The sequence below is a fragment of the Nuphar pumila genome, chromosome 2 (assembly GCF_984573655.1).
Source record: "Nuphar pumila chromosome 2, dmNupPumi1.hap1.1, whole genome shotgun sequence".
Classification (NCBI taxonomy): domain Eukaryota; kingdom Viridiplantae; phylum Streptophyta; class Magnoliopsida; order Nymphaeales; family Nymphaeaceae; genus Nuphar; species Nuphar pumila.
In genome coordinates, this window is record NC_143250.1 from 134,146,912 (window position 1) to 134,158,140 (window position 11,229).

The window sequence follows — 11,229 nt, forward strand, 5'->3', positions numbered from 1 at the left end:
GTGTCGGGCTCAAGTTTGGGTTTGGGTAATTGGCCCTTTAAGGCCATATCCAATCAGAGTGATGAAAATATGATCTAACAATCTTAGAGAAGAATTTAAGCATGTTGATTGCATCCGGATTTATACCGAAAGTGGACATGTTCAGTATGCTATGCCTGAAAATTTTGTCGGTCAGAATTTCAAGCGTTGACAACAACGCATGAAAATTTGGTTCACGACGATAGGTCTGTTATCTGTTCTGGAACTCGAATGCCCTTTGGTTTTTTAGACTGACCCTGATCCTGCTGCGGTTAATGCGACTGTAGAGTGAAAAGAGAAGGATAGTATATGTTGTGGTTGCATACTGTTGGCTCTGTCCAACACTTTGTTCGATGTATATTGTTCATCGTCTACCACTGCTAAAGCCTTATGGAATCAACTTGACAAAAAGTACAATATCGAAGACCAAGGTCTTGAAAAGTACTCGGTTACCAAGTTTTTGAAATATCAGATGGTAGAGGGCAAGTCGGTCACTGAACAGACACACAAATTTCTGTTGTTGCTCCACAGTTTGGCTGAGGCTGATATGAAACTTTCTGAGAAGTTTCAAGTTATGACCATTGTAGAAAAATTTTCTAAGTCTTGGGTAAACTTTGGTATGTCTCTCAAGAACCATAGAGAAAAGATTTCCCTGGATGATCTTATGGTAGTCATAGCCATTGAAGAAGAGCATAGAAGTCAGAAACAGGTTGTGATGCCCACTGAACAACCTAAGGTGAACATGATGACCGGATCTTTTAAAGGCAAGAGATAAAAACTGAAACCTGCAATGAAAAACCAATTTAAACCTAAGGCCAAAATCCAGAAAAATGCAAACAACAAACCATTCTGGAACTGTGGACAGATTGGGCACTAAGCTAAGGAATGTCCTTCCAAGAAAGCCAAGGCTCATGGGACCACACTTGAAACGCCTCAAGTCAATATGATGACTGAGGTCGTTGGGACCAGTACTGGGTATGTTTCTATTAACCCGCAAATCTATCATGTTTATGAGTCAACTGAGTGGCTGCTTGACACTGAGGTTGATGTGCACGTTTGTGCTGATAAGTTTGTCTTTGTCTCATACGAGGTTGTTGCAGGCAGATCCGTGACTATGGGTAACTCAACGGCTATAAAGGTATTAGGGATTGGACGCGTGGATCTGAAGTTTTTTTGAGGACGAGTTCTATCTCTAGACAAAGTGCACCATGTGCATGTAGTTAGAAGAAACATTTTAAGTGGTTCATGTCTTGTTAGAGAGGGTTATGAATTTAACTTTAAATATAATAAAGTTGTTATTTTACATTCTGGAACTTTTATTAGGAAGGGGTATTTAGATGATGGTTTGTTTAAACTTCAAGTTGAACATGTTTGCAGTAATAAATTAGAGAATAATGTTTCTTTTGATTCATTGTCTAATGTTGCTTATAACATAGAATCATCTGATTTGTGGCATAATAGATTAGGTCATGTGAATTTCAATTCTGTGAAACGCATGATAAACTTGAAGATGATTCCTGAGCATTTCATAGATAAAACTTAAAAATATAAAATTTGTGTGCAAGCAAAATAATGTAGAAAACTATTTCATACGATTTTAGAGATTCTGAAACATTGGATCTGATGCACACAGATATTTGTGAGTTTAAAAAAGTGTTAACCAGAAATTATAAAAAGTATTTTATCACTTTTATAGATGATGGCACTAAATATTGTTATGTGTATCTGCTAAAATCAAAAGATGAAGCTTTTGATAAGTTTCTTATTTTTAAGAATGAAGCAGAAACACAAATCGGTAGAAAACTTAAAAGATCGAGGTCTGATAGAGGGAGAGAATATACCTCTAACAAACTTGATGAATATTGCAAATCCATTGGCATAGTTTATGAGTTTACTACTTCATATTCTCCTCAATCTAATGAGATTGTAGAAAGGAAGAATAGAACCCTAACTAACATGATAAATGCTCTACTAGGGAGTTCTGGATTACCTACCTATATGTGGAGGGATGCTCTGAATACGGCTTGCCATATTCTGAATAGAGTTCCTCAGAAGCATAAGGACAGTAGCCCTTTTGAACTCTGGAGAAATAGAAAATCTAGCTTGAAATATCTCTAAGTGTGGGAGTGCCTTGCAAAGGTACTTGTCCCAGAGCACAATAGAAAGAAGTTGGGTCCTAAAACCGTAGATGTTGTCTTTTTGAGTTATGTAGAGAACAACTATACTTACAAGTTCTTAGTAATTAAATCTGAGATATCTGGCATAGATGTAAACTCTATTGTTGAGCTTCGAGAAGCTACATTCTTTTGAGGATGTATTTCCCATGAAAGTTGATGTACCTCATGATCTTACTTCTTTAAGTATACCTTCAACTTCTAGTTTCATTCTCGAACATGTGGAAAGGTTGACAGATGTGGGGGTTGAGCCATCTTGTTCCCACCCTAGACAAATTGAGTCTGAGAAAGTGGTTGAACCAAGAAGAAGTAAGAGACCACGGATTACCAAGAAGTTGGAAAGTGATTATATCACTTACCTTATCGAAGATGATCCTCTCACTTTTCGAGATGCGATGGCTTCACCAAAAGCAAGGCATTGGAAAGAAGCCATAAAGAGTGAAATGGACTCCATTGTTTCTAATGGCACTTGGAAACTGGTTGACCTCCCTCGTGGTAGTTCCACTATTGGGTGCAAATGGATCTTTAAGAAGAAGTTAAAACCAGATGGATCCATTGATAAATACAAGGTGGGACTGGTTGCCAAGGGGTTCAAACAAAATGAGGGAATAGATTATTTTGACACCTATTCGCCGGTTACTCGGATGACCACAATTAGGGTGCTTATTGCACTGACTTCCATTTATGATCTCTCGGTCCATCAAATAGATGTGAAGACTGCCTTTTTACATGGCGATCTTGAAGAAGAGATCTATATGGATCAACCTGAGGGTTATGTGGCTCCTGGTAATGAAAATAAAGTTTGTAGACTTGTTAAGTCATTATATGAACTAAAACAGGCCTCTAAACAATGACATGAGAAGTTTGATAATGTTATTTTATCATTTGGTTTTGTTCTTAATGAATCTGATAAATGTGTTTATTGTATAGTTAAAAGTGATGCATGTATCATTTTATGCTTGTATGTGGATGATATTCTATTGTTTGGTTCCAATATGAGAATTGTGAATGAGACAAAGTTGTTTCTTAGTAGTAAAATTGATATGAAGGATATGGGTGTTGCAAATGTGATCTTAGGCTTAAAGCTGACTCGTTCAGCTGATGGTATAGCTATTTCTCAATCTCATTATGTTGAGAAAGTATTTGATAAATTTGGCTATAATAAAGGAAGATTTGTAACAACTTCATATGACCCTTCTACTCCTCTTTACAAGAATACGACTGGTGTTCTTGTGTCTCAATTAAGATATTCTCAGATTATTGGAAGTTTGATGTATCTTGCGAATTGCACGAGACCAGATATTTTGTTCTCGGTGATAAAATTAAGTAGATACACAAGTTGTCCAAATTGCACTCATTGGAAGGCATTGGACAAGGTGCTTAGGTACCTGAAATGAATTATTTTCTTGAGTTTGTATTACAAGAGATTCCCTATTGTTCTTGAGGGATATAGTGATGCGAGCTGGATAGCCATGAACTTTGGGAGTTATGGCGTAACAAGCTATGTATTTACTTTGGGTGGTGACGCAGTCGCCTAGAGATCAGTAAAGCAGACCATCTTGTCACGGTCTACTTTTGAGGTTGAGCTTTGTGCTTTAGATGTCACAAGAATGGAAGTCGAATGGTTAAAGGGACTTCTAGAGGAACTTTCTTTCATGAGCAAACCAATTCCTGCTATATCTGTGCATTGTGAAAATATGACCACAATTGCAAAGATCAAAAGCACAAAATATAAGCAAAAGCAGAGAAGACACATCTAAGTCAGAATAAAATCTATAAAAGAACTGGTGTCTCAGTTAGTGGTTGTTGTGGACTATGTTGGATCTAAAGAGAACACAGTTGATCCATTAACAAAAGGATTAGATAAGTCATTAGTCCTAAAATCCAGAAAAAGGATGAGACTGAAACCCATCAGTAGTTTATCTACAGTAGCAACCCAACCTATCTGAGTGGAGATCTCACAAAGTAGGTTTAATGTGGTAATAAAAAGTTGTAGGGTGAATTGGATGGCACCTTAATGTGATACTATGTATATGTGTATGTTCCCCCTGATTACTCTGGAAAGGTGCTGTAGCTGCAAGTTAAGGAAGAGTTAAAACTCTGAATGGGTTTAAAGCCTTTTAGGCGAGATGTTAGTAGTGTATCTCTGGAGAAGCCCACCTATGTGAGTGTGACTGTGTGGCCGCAGTTTAAGGAGTTGGGTTATTCCTGAAGTCACTCATGAAAAAGGATTCGGGCGCATGGCCTTTAACGCACCGCCCCTAAAAATTACAACCAGAACCTTTATCGTGTTGTTGCTAATGGACACTCCTACATCAAAGGTTCAAGTTCAAGACTTTAGTTTACTTCATTCCTGTGGGGGTAAAGTTAGTCAACTAAGGTAGTGGTTCAAACCGGAATATACCATTACTGAAAGCATGATATGTCCTGTTGTAGATTACTCCATCTTGCATCTTGGTTTCCTCCTGTTTTCATTCTTTGAATTTGTGGGAGAATGTTGGGTGTAAGAAGAGGAGAAAAGGGAATTCAAATAATGGAAAACATTGGGGACCACTTCTTTTTAGAGTATGTTTGGACTTGATGATGTGGAATAGTCCCATATTGAAGAGTTTCAAGAATGTTGTGGGCTTTATAACCCATATGGAAGCTCTTACACTTGTTCCAAAGAACAAGGAGTTGGGATGACTACCACACACACACACACACACACACGCGTGTGCCTGCCCATCGTGTTATGCCGAGCTGAGCCAGGCTCGAGCTCGGGTTCGGGTTTGGGTAATTGGCCCTTTAAGGCCATATCCAATCAGAGTCCAATGATCTTTTTGCCCCAATTTTCTGTTTTTATTTGGATTAGATAATGCGCTATGATAATGGATAACTGATAGATTCGTTAACGGGTCACGACCACTCGGATCCCATAACGGGTCTCTTCCATATTTTTGTAACCGTTCGTGGGTTATAAAAATGTGGTTAGGGCTGGGGTTACGAACATAGAGGAAGTCACCTGACTCTTTGTTTCTCTCTCCCTGCTCTCTCTCGCTCTCCTGAGTTTTCCCATAAAGTGGGTTTTCTGTAATAGTGGTTCCGAGAGGTTGTTTTTGAAGAATAATCTACCGTCGGAGTGCACCGATTCGGATCATTGAGGCTATTGTATCCTGGGGGAAGAATGTCAGACCCTATTTGCACCGTATGTGGGGGTGAATCTTCTCTAAGGGGAGTACTTTCATATGCCTTAGCCTATTTCATAATATTAACATGGTTCTGTTGTTTCTATTATATTCTTTGCATCTGTTTGTTTATTTGCATGTGTCTAAATTTTGGTATATTGTAGAATTCAGCATGCTTGCTCTCTGTTTATGTTTTGATCATTTGTTTATCGTGTTTATACCTATTCTGATTTATATCATGATGTTGATTGTGAAACGATGTGATATGAAAATATGATCCAACAACTAATCCTCAAGATCTGATTCTGCACCTGATTCACTGACAGGTTGTACTATGCGGGATGGCATCTAGGGTGACACTAAAATTTAAAGTTTCTCCCTCGATGAACTTAGGAGGGGAGTTCCAACCTTTTTTTGGTTGTCACTTCTTCTTTCCCTTTTTATTATACCCTAAGCCTTCTCCTAAATTAGTTTTGCAGACCAGAATGGGAGTTTAGATAACCTGATCACTTTTTTCAATCTTTTGAAGGGCATGTGTCTCATTCTTAACAATTTTGGCTATCCTTTAATATACTTTTCATATCTCTTATATTCTAAGTCATCAATTCTTTCATATAGCTAAAGAAATTTGAGCTGTTTTGAGCAATCAATAGTGGCTACCTTGGATGTCCTCGAAAGTTATATGGCTAATGATGAAGTTTCTCCCTTTTCCCAGATAGAGGAGAGTTTGTCGACTTGTCTGACTGAGGGATCATGAGTTGTGCCACCCAGATGGTTGGATTATCAGTAATGATAACGATGATCTGATCTTTCTAAGAGATCTTTACGCACTGATGGTATGTGGATGTGACTGCCTTTAGGTCATGGATCTATTCCTAAGAGTAAGTTATAGGAGGCAGGTATATCTACAATGTGGAACAAGGCCTGATCGAATATCAGGTCGATTTTCACATCCAATATTATTGTCCTTAAAGTTATGGTGATATTTTCTTCTGATTTGAATGTAATGATCTCTAAATTCTGATTGGGTAATGTTGATATTTTGAGTAATTATATAGGAACAAATATTTATACCCCCACCACCATCCATAAAGCAATTGGGAATAGAGAACCCCTTTGTCTGAACAGTGATGTGCAATGCCTTGGTATGAGAGAACACAAGCTCAGTTAGTCATTTTCCAAGAAAGTGATGGGCACTTGGGACATCTATGCCTCCAGACTCTCTAATTTAGTGGTCGGAGGAACTTTGATTTTGTTTATAATATCTTCTAATGCTTTTTGATGTTATGCTAGCACCCTAATGAGTTCTAGTGTGGTGATAGATGTGATTTTGTACAGGTAAGCTTCGATGTCATATTGTCCCTTCTTTGTATGATCTGACCCAGCAAGAGTAGTCGACATCTTTGTCTCATATGTTTGTTATGTATGAAATCCCATTAGATGGAGAAGGAGAAGAGCTCCCTTTTTGTAGGTGCTCAATTTGATATATTCGTCCAGACCAAGTGAGGTGGTAAACCCCTTTGGTTAGGGCCCGATCCGAGGGGATGGTGAGAAAGGGTAGTATTTGTGACTCCTTTTATTAGGCACTATATTTTTTGGTTAGTTCAAAGATCTCCTATGTGGGTTGACCCAAGTACATGATATTCATTTCCTTCTGACTCTTGCTTTTCTTGTGAGACCCATCCCATCTTGACAATTGAAACAGTGGTCCATTTTGAAACTGATTGGTATGGATTCATGTCCTCCTCACTCCTGAGGGAGCACCATAATATGTGAATGCCTATGGTGTAGGGATTGTTGTAATTGTTCTCCTTGGTTGGTAGCTTTCACTGCCTCAAGACTATTTGTTTGTTCATGGTTAAGAAATGTGCTTGCGTAAATTCCTATATCATCATTTTTTATTGCTTGCTCCTCGATTTCCATGAGCTTGTTGGTGTTCCCTTTATCAATGTATTTTTAAAAAGATATTTTGATGAAACATATTTATGAAAGTTGGTCACAGAATTTTAAAAATCCAACTCTCACAAGTAGTAAGAATCAAGATCGAACTCGAGGAACGGGTTGATAAAGCTTTGTATTCCATAATTGCCAATTGTTTTTTGCCTTAAAAAGAAAAAATCTGAATTAACTAAAAATATAAAAATAAAATGTAATTAAGAGTTATTAAAAACCCAAGAACTAAATTGAAATTAATTACAAACCCTTAATTTGGTCAAAAAGACCCTAATTAACTAGAAAAAAATATTAAAAAAATGAAGTTTTTTTGCCCTTTGCCTCTTCACTTTAGATTCAAATATTCTTCACTTCAACACTTTAAAAACAGAAAACGGTGCCTTCCTACAAGAACAATTAACCAAAACACAAAAATATGAAATTCTACATTAATTTGAATTAATAAGCGAAAGTATAATTTTTCCACTTGTTATTACAGAATTTTCTGTCAGAACAGGTTTCTTTAATTTGACCAAATCAGGTAACAATTGAAATCAGATCATTCTAAAAAAATTTAAATATGTTCTCAACATGTAAATGAAGAGAATCCAATTTACAGAAATGCAAAATTCAATGTAAAACTTAATTTATTAACAAATGAACAACTTCAAAACTCTAAAAATTGTTGTCAAATTTTCTAACTTTCGGTATTTAATAGATTCAGTATAGTAAAATAAATTAGAAATGAATGAAAATTTCACAACCGAATTTAGATACATTCATGAATCGAATCCATTTTACGGATTTAGATTTGGACTTTTGAAGCTTCAGATATATCAAAAACAAAAACAGAAAAAATACAGGAAATACAAGTTACAGAAAACAGAGATGCCAGAATATGCTTTCGAAAAAAGCTCAAAACTTCCCATGAAAAAGAATCCAATTCTACTGAATTTTTGCAGAGAGCAAATAGACTCAAACACAAATCAGATCTAATTTACGAATCATAATTTGAATTCCAAAATCTCCATTTCTACATAAAACGAAATCTAACAAAAATTGAAATTAAAACAGAAACAAAGAGTTATTGATTTTCCCTCTTTGATCCATTAGATTGAATCAAAGAGTGAATTAATCTAAAACTCCAACACTAAACTAATATCTAATTAATCTAATTAGATAATTGAATAAAAAAACAAGAATTAACATGCTGAAATTGAAATGTATGATATGAGAATGATTGATCTAAAGCTATAATTGAATTGAAATCAATTAAGCATAGATCACTTCTCTTCTTTTTATGTTTTTTCAATAAAAGAGAAGAACAAGAATAAAAACTCATATTAGATATAGATCTATTGATTAGATCTAATCTAATTTGATCTAATTACAATTAAGAAACAAAACTATGTTGAAATTATAAATGAAAACAACTATTTCACTTCCAAATAGCCAATCGGCCTATTGGATTACGCAAATGGCAATTCAAATGGCTAATTGGCTTTTGAATGTGAAGATTATACTAAAAGAAATTTGCAGACATTAATTAAATTATAGAACATTGAAAAATTGCAGAATGATAAAAAAAAACTAAAGAAGTAAAAGAAAAGTTGAAATTACACCAATTCATGCATTTCCATGCATGAATCAAAGAGAGGGGTAAAGAGAACTCATCAAGTCACAAGATCCGAATGAATTTGAGTGATCTTCAACCAAAGAATGTGCAGCTCCAATTCATATTGGTCTTCATATAGATCTTCATTGCTTGATAAAAAAAGAAGAAGGAGGAGGAGGAGGAAAGAAGAGAGAAAAAGAAAACAAGAGAGAAACTATATGAAATAAAAGAAGGGGTTAAGAAGAGGACTAGGGCTATCGTGAAATGGGATTCAAGACCCCTTTCACGCTCCCCATAAAGGTGATTTATAGTTAGAATTATGTTTTAAAGAAATTACAAATTAACAAACCTAATTGTTGTTATTTTCAAAATAGAACCTAACTAACTAAAAAGTTCTAAAAGAGGGTGGCATCTATTCATAAAGGAGCTTTTCTAAAATGTTTGAATTGAAATGGGTATTTACATTTGCTGCACATGTTTGAATTGGATCCATAATCCAATTAACATATTTTGGACTAGATCAAGCAAGGTCCGAATTACCTCGGGATTCGCTCCAAAACCTTAAAATGGTCGTAACTTCCTTGTTTTAACTTTGAATAGCACAAAATTCAAATCATGGCTTCTTTAACCCTAAAACATTATAAGCATGAAATGAAAACCAATAAAATATGCATAATGCATGATTTTATGTATTAAGAATGAATGCATTATCACTTATAATTCCTTTGTCTAAGAGATCTTGAATAATGTATCTTAGAGCGATGCACCTCTCAATATTGTATCTCACAGACCAGTAGAATTTACAATTCTTGTTGGGATCCTCCCCTTTAACTGGCAGAGGGTTAGGAACATTTGGCAATTTGATCATTTGATCCTTTAGCAAGTATTTCATGACTTCAGTGATGGACTGATGAAACTGGGTGAACTTAGAATCCTTGGTTCAATTGGGATTCTAGTTGAAACTTGAGAGTCCTTGCATTTGTTCTCCATGTACTGTCCTTAAGGCTTCTGTTAGTTCTGGTTCTGAGATGATCCAGACTGCCCCTTGCTTTTACCAGGGTCCACGATGCTAACCTGGTTCTTGGGATCCGACTTCTTGACCCTAGAGTCCTTGTTATTTTTTGTCTTAACCAGCAAACCATTATTCATTCCTCTTTTGTGGTTCAACTCAATTTAGTTGGCTACGTCTATGAGCTCCACAAAGGTGTCATATTTTTAGTAGCTAGGAGTCCCTTTAATGGTTGGTTGAAATTATTCATAATCAAACTGATGGCATGTGGCTCTATGATAGAGTCCTTCATGTAGTGGTATACTGACCTCCACCGATTAATAAAATATTTAGTGTCGTTATCTTTCTTCTGCCTGAGATCATAAAGTTGATTGAGCATCCTGGCATCCACCTTGAATATAAAATGCTCAATAAACAAGTTCATGAGAGTTTGTAACTTTTGGATTTGGTGAACATCCAAAGTTGAAAAGCACGACAAGTCTTCTCCCTCGGGACTCCTTGGGAGCCATCAAATCAATGCCTGAACATTCTTTAGACAATCCAAACATGCTTCAAAGAACAGGGTGATATAAGTTTGAGGATTCCTCATTCTATTGAAGTTTTCGAATTTTCAGGAGGTGGGACCCAAAGGTTTAGTATTTTGATCTAAAATGAAGTCTTGGATCTCATAAGGTCTTCTTTCACCCTTGGTTCCTTTCATTTGTCAAGTCACATTTCTCAACCCTTCTTTCAAGTTTCAAACCTACTCTTCATACTATTGGAGTGGGACGCCATGGCTTTGACCGTTAGAACCACTATCTCTGGGATTCTGATAAACTAAACCTTTTTGACAGACACATTATGACTCTTCTGCTTATGTGCCACTTTGTCGCTTCTTAACTTAGCTTCATTTTCTCAAAAATTTTGTTGTATTTTCTGCATCAATATGCTTAGGGCAGCATTGAAATTTTTTACATCTTCCAAAATGGACCCTACTGAGAGTTCTTGGGCCACCCATTTACCCTTATATGGTTTCTCATATTAGACATCATTTTCTTCCTCTTTTGCTTCCTCTGCATCTAAGTCCTCCATAATATGTTGATCAAAAGAGTCTCTAGACAGAAGGGTAGCTCCCATTTCCTGAAGTGAGCTTTCAGCCAACAGGGCTCATAACTCTCAAATGCCCCTAAGTTTCTTTCCAGTATTTCTAAATAGATTTTGAGTCGTAGACATGTTGCATAGGTAGGTCAGGGTTCTCAAAACCTTGTCTTGGCTCAAACGTGGATGAGTTCCTCTGAGAATCCATAGAATCTTTTTATTGAATCATGATTTGAA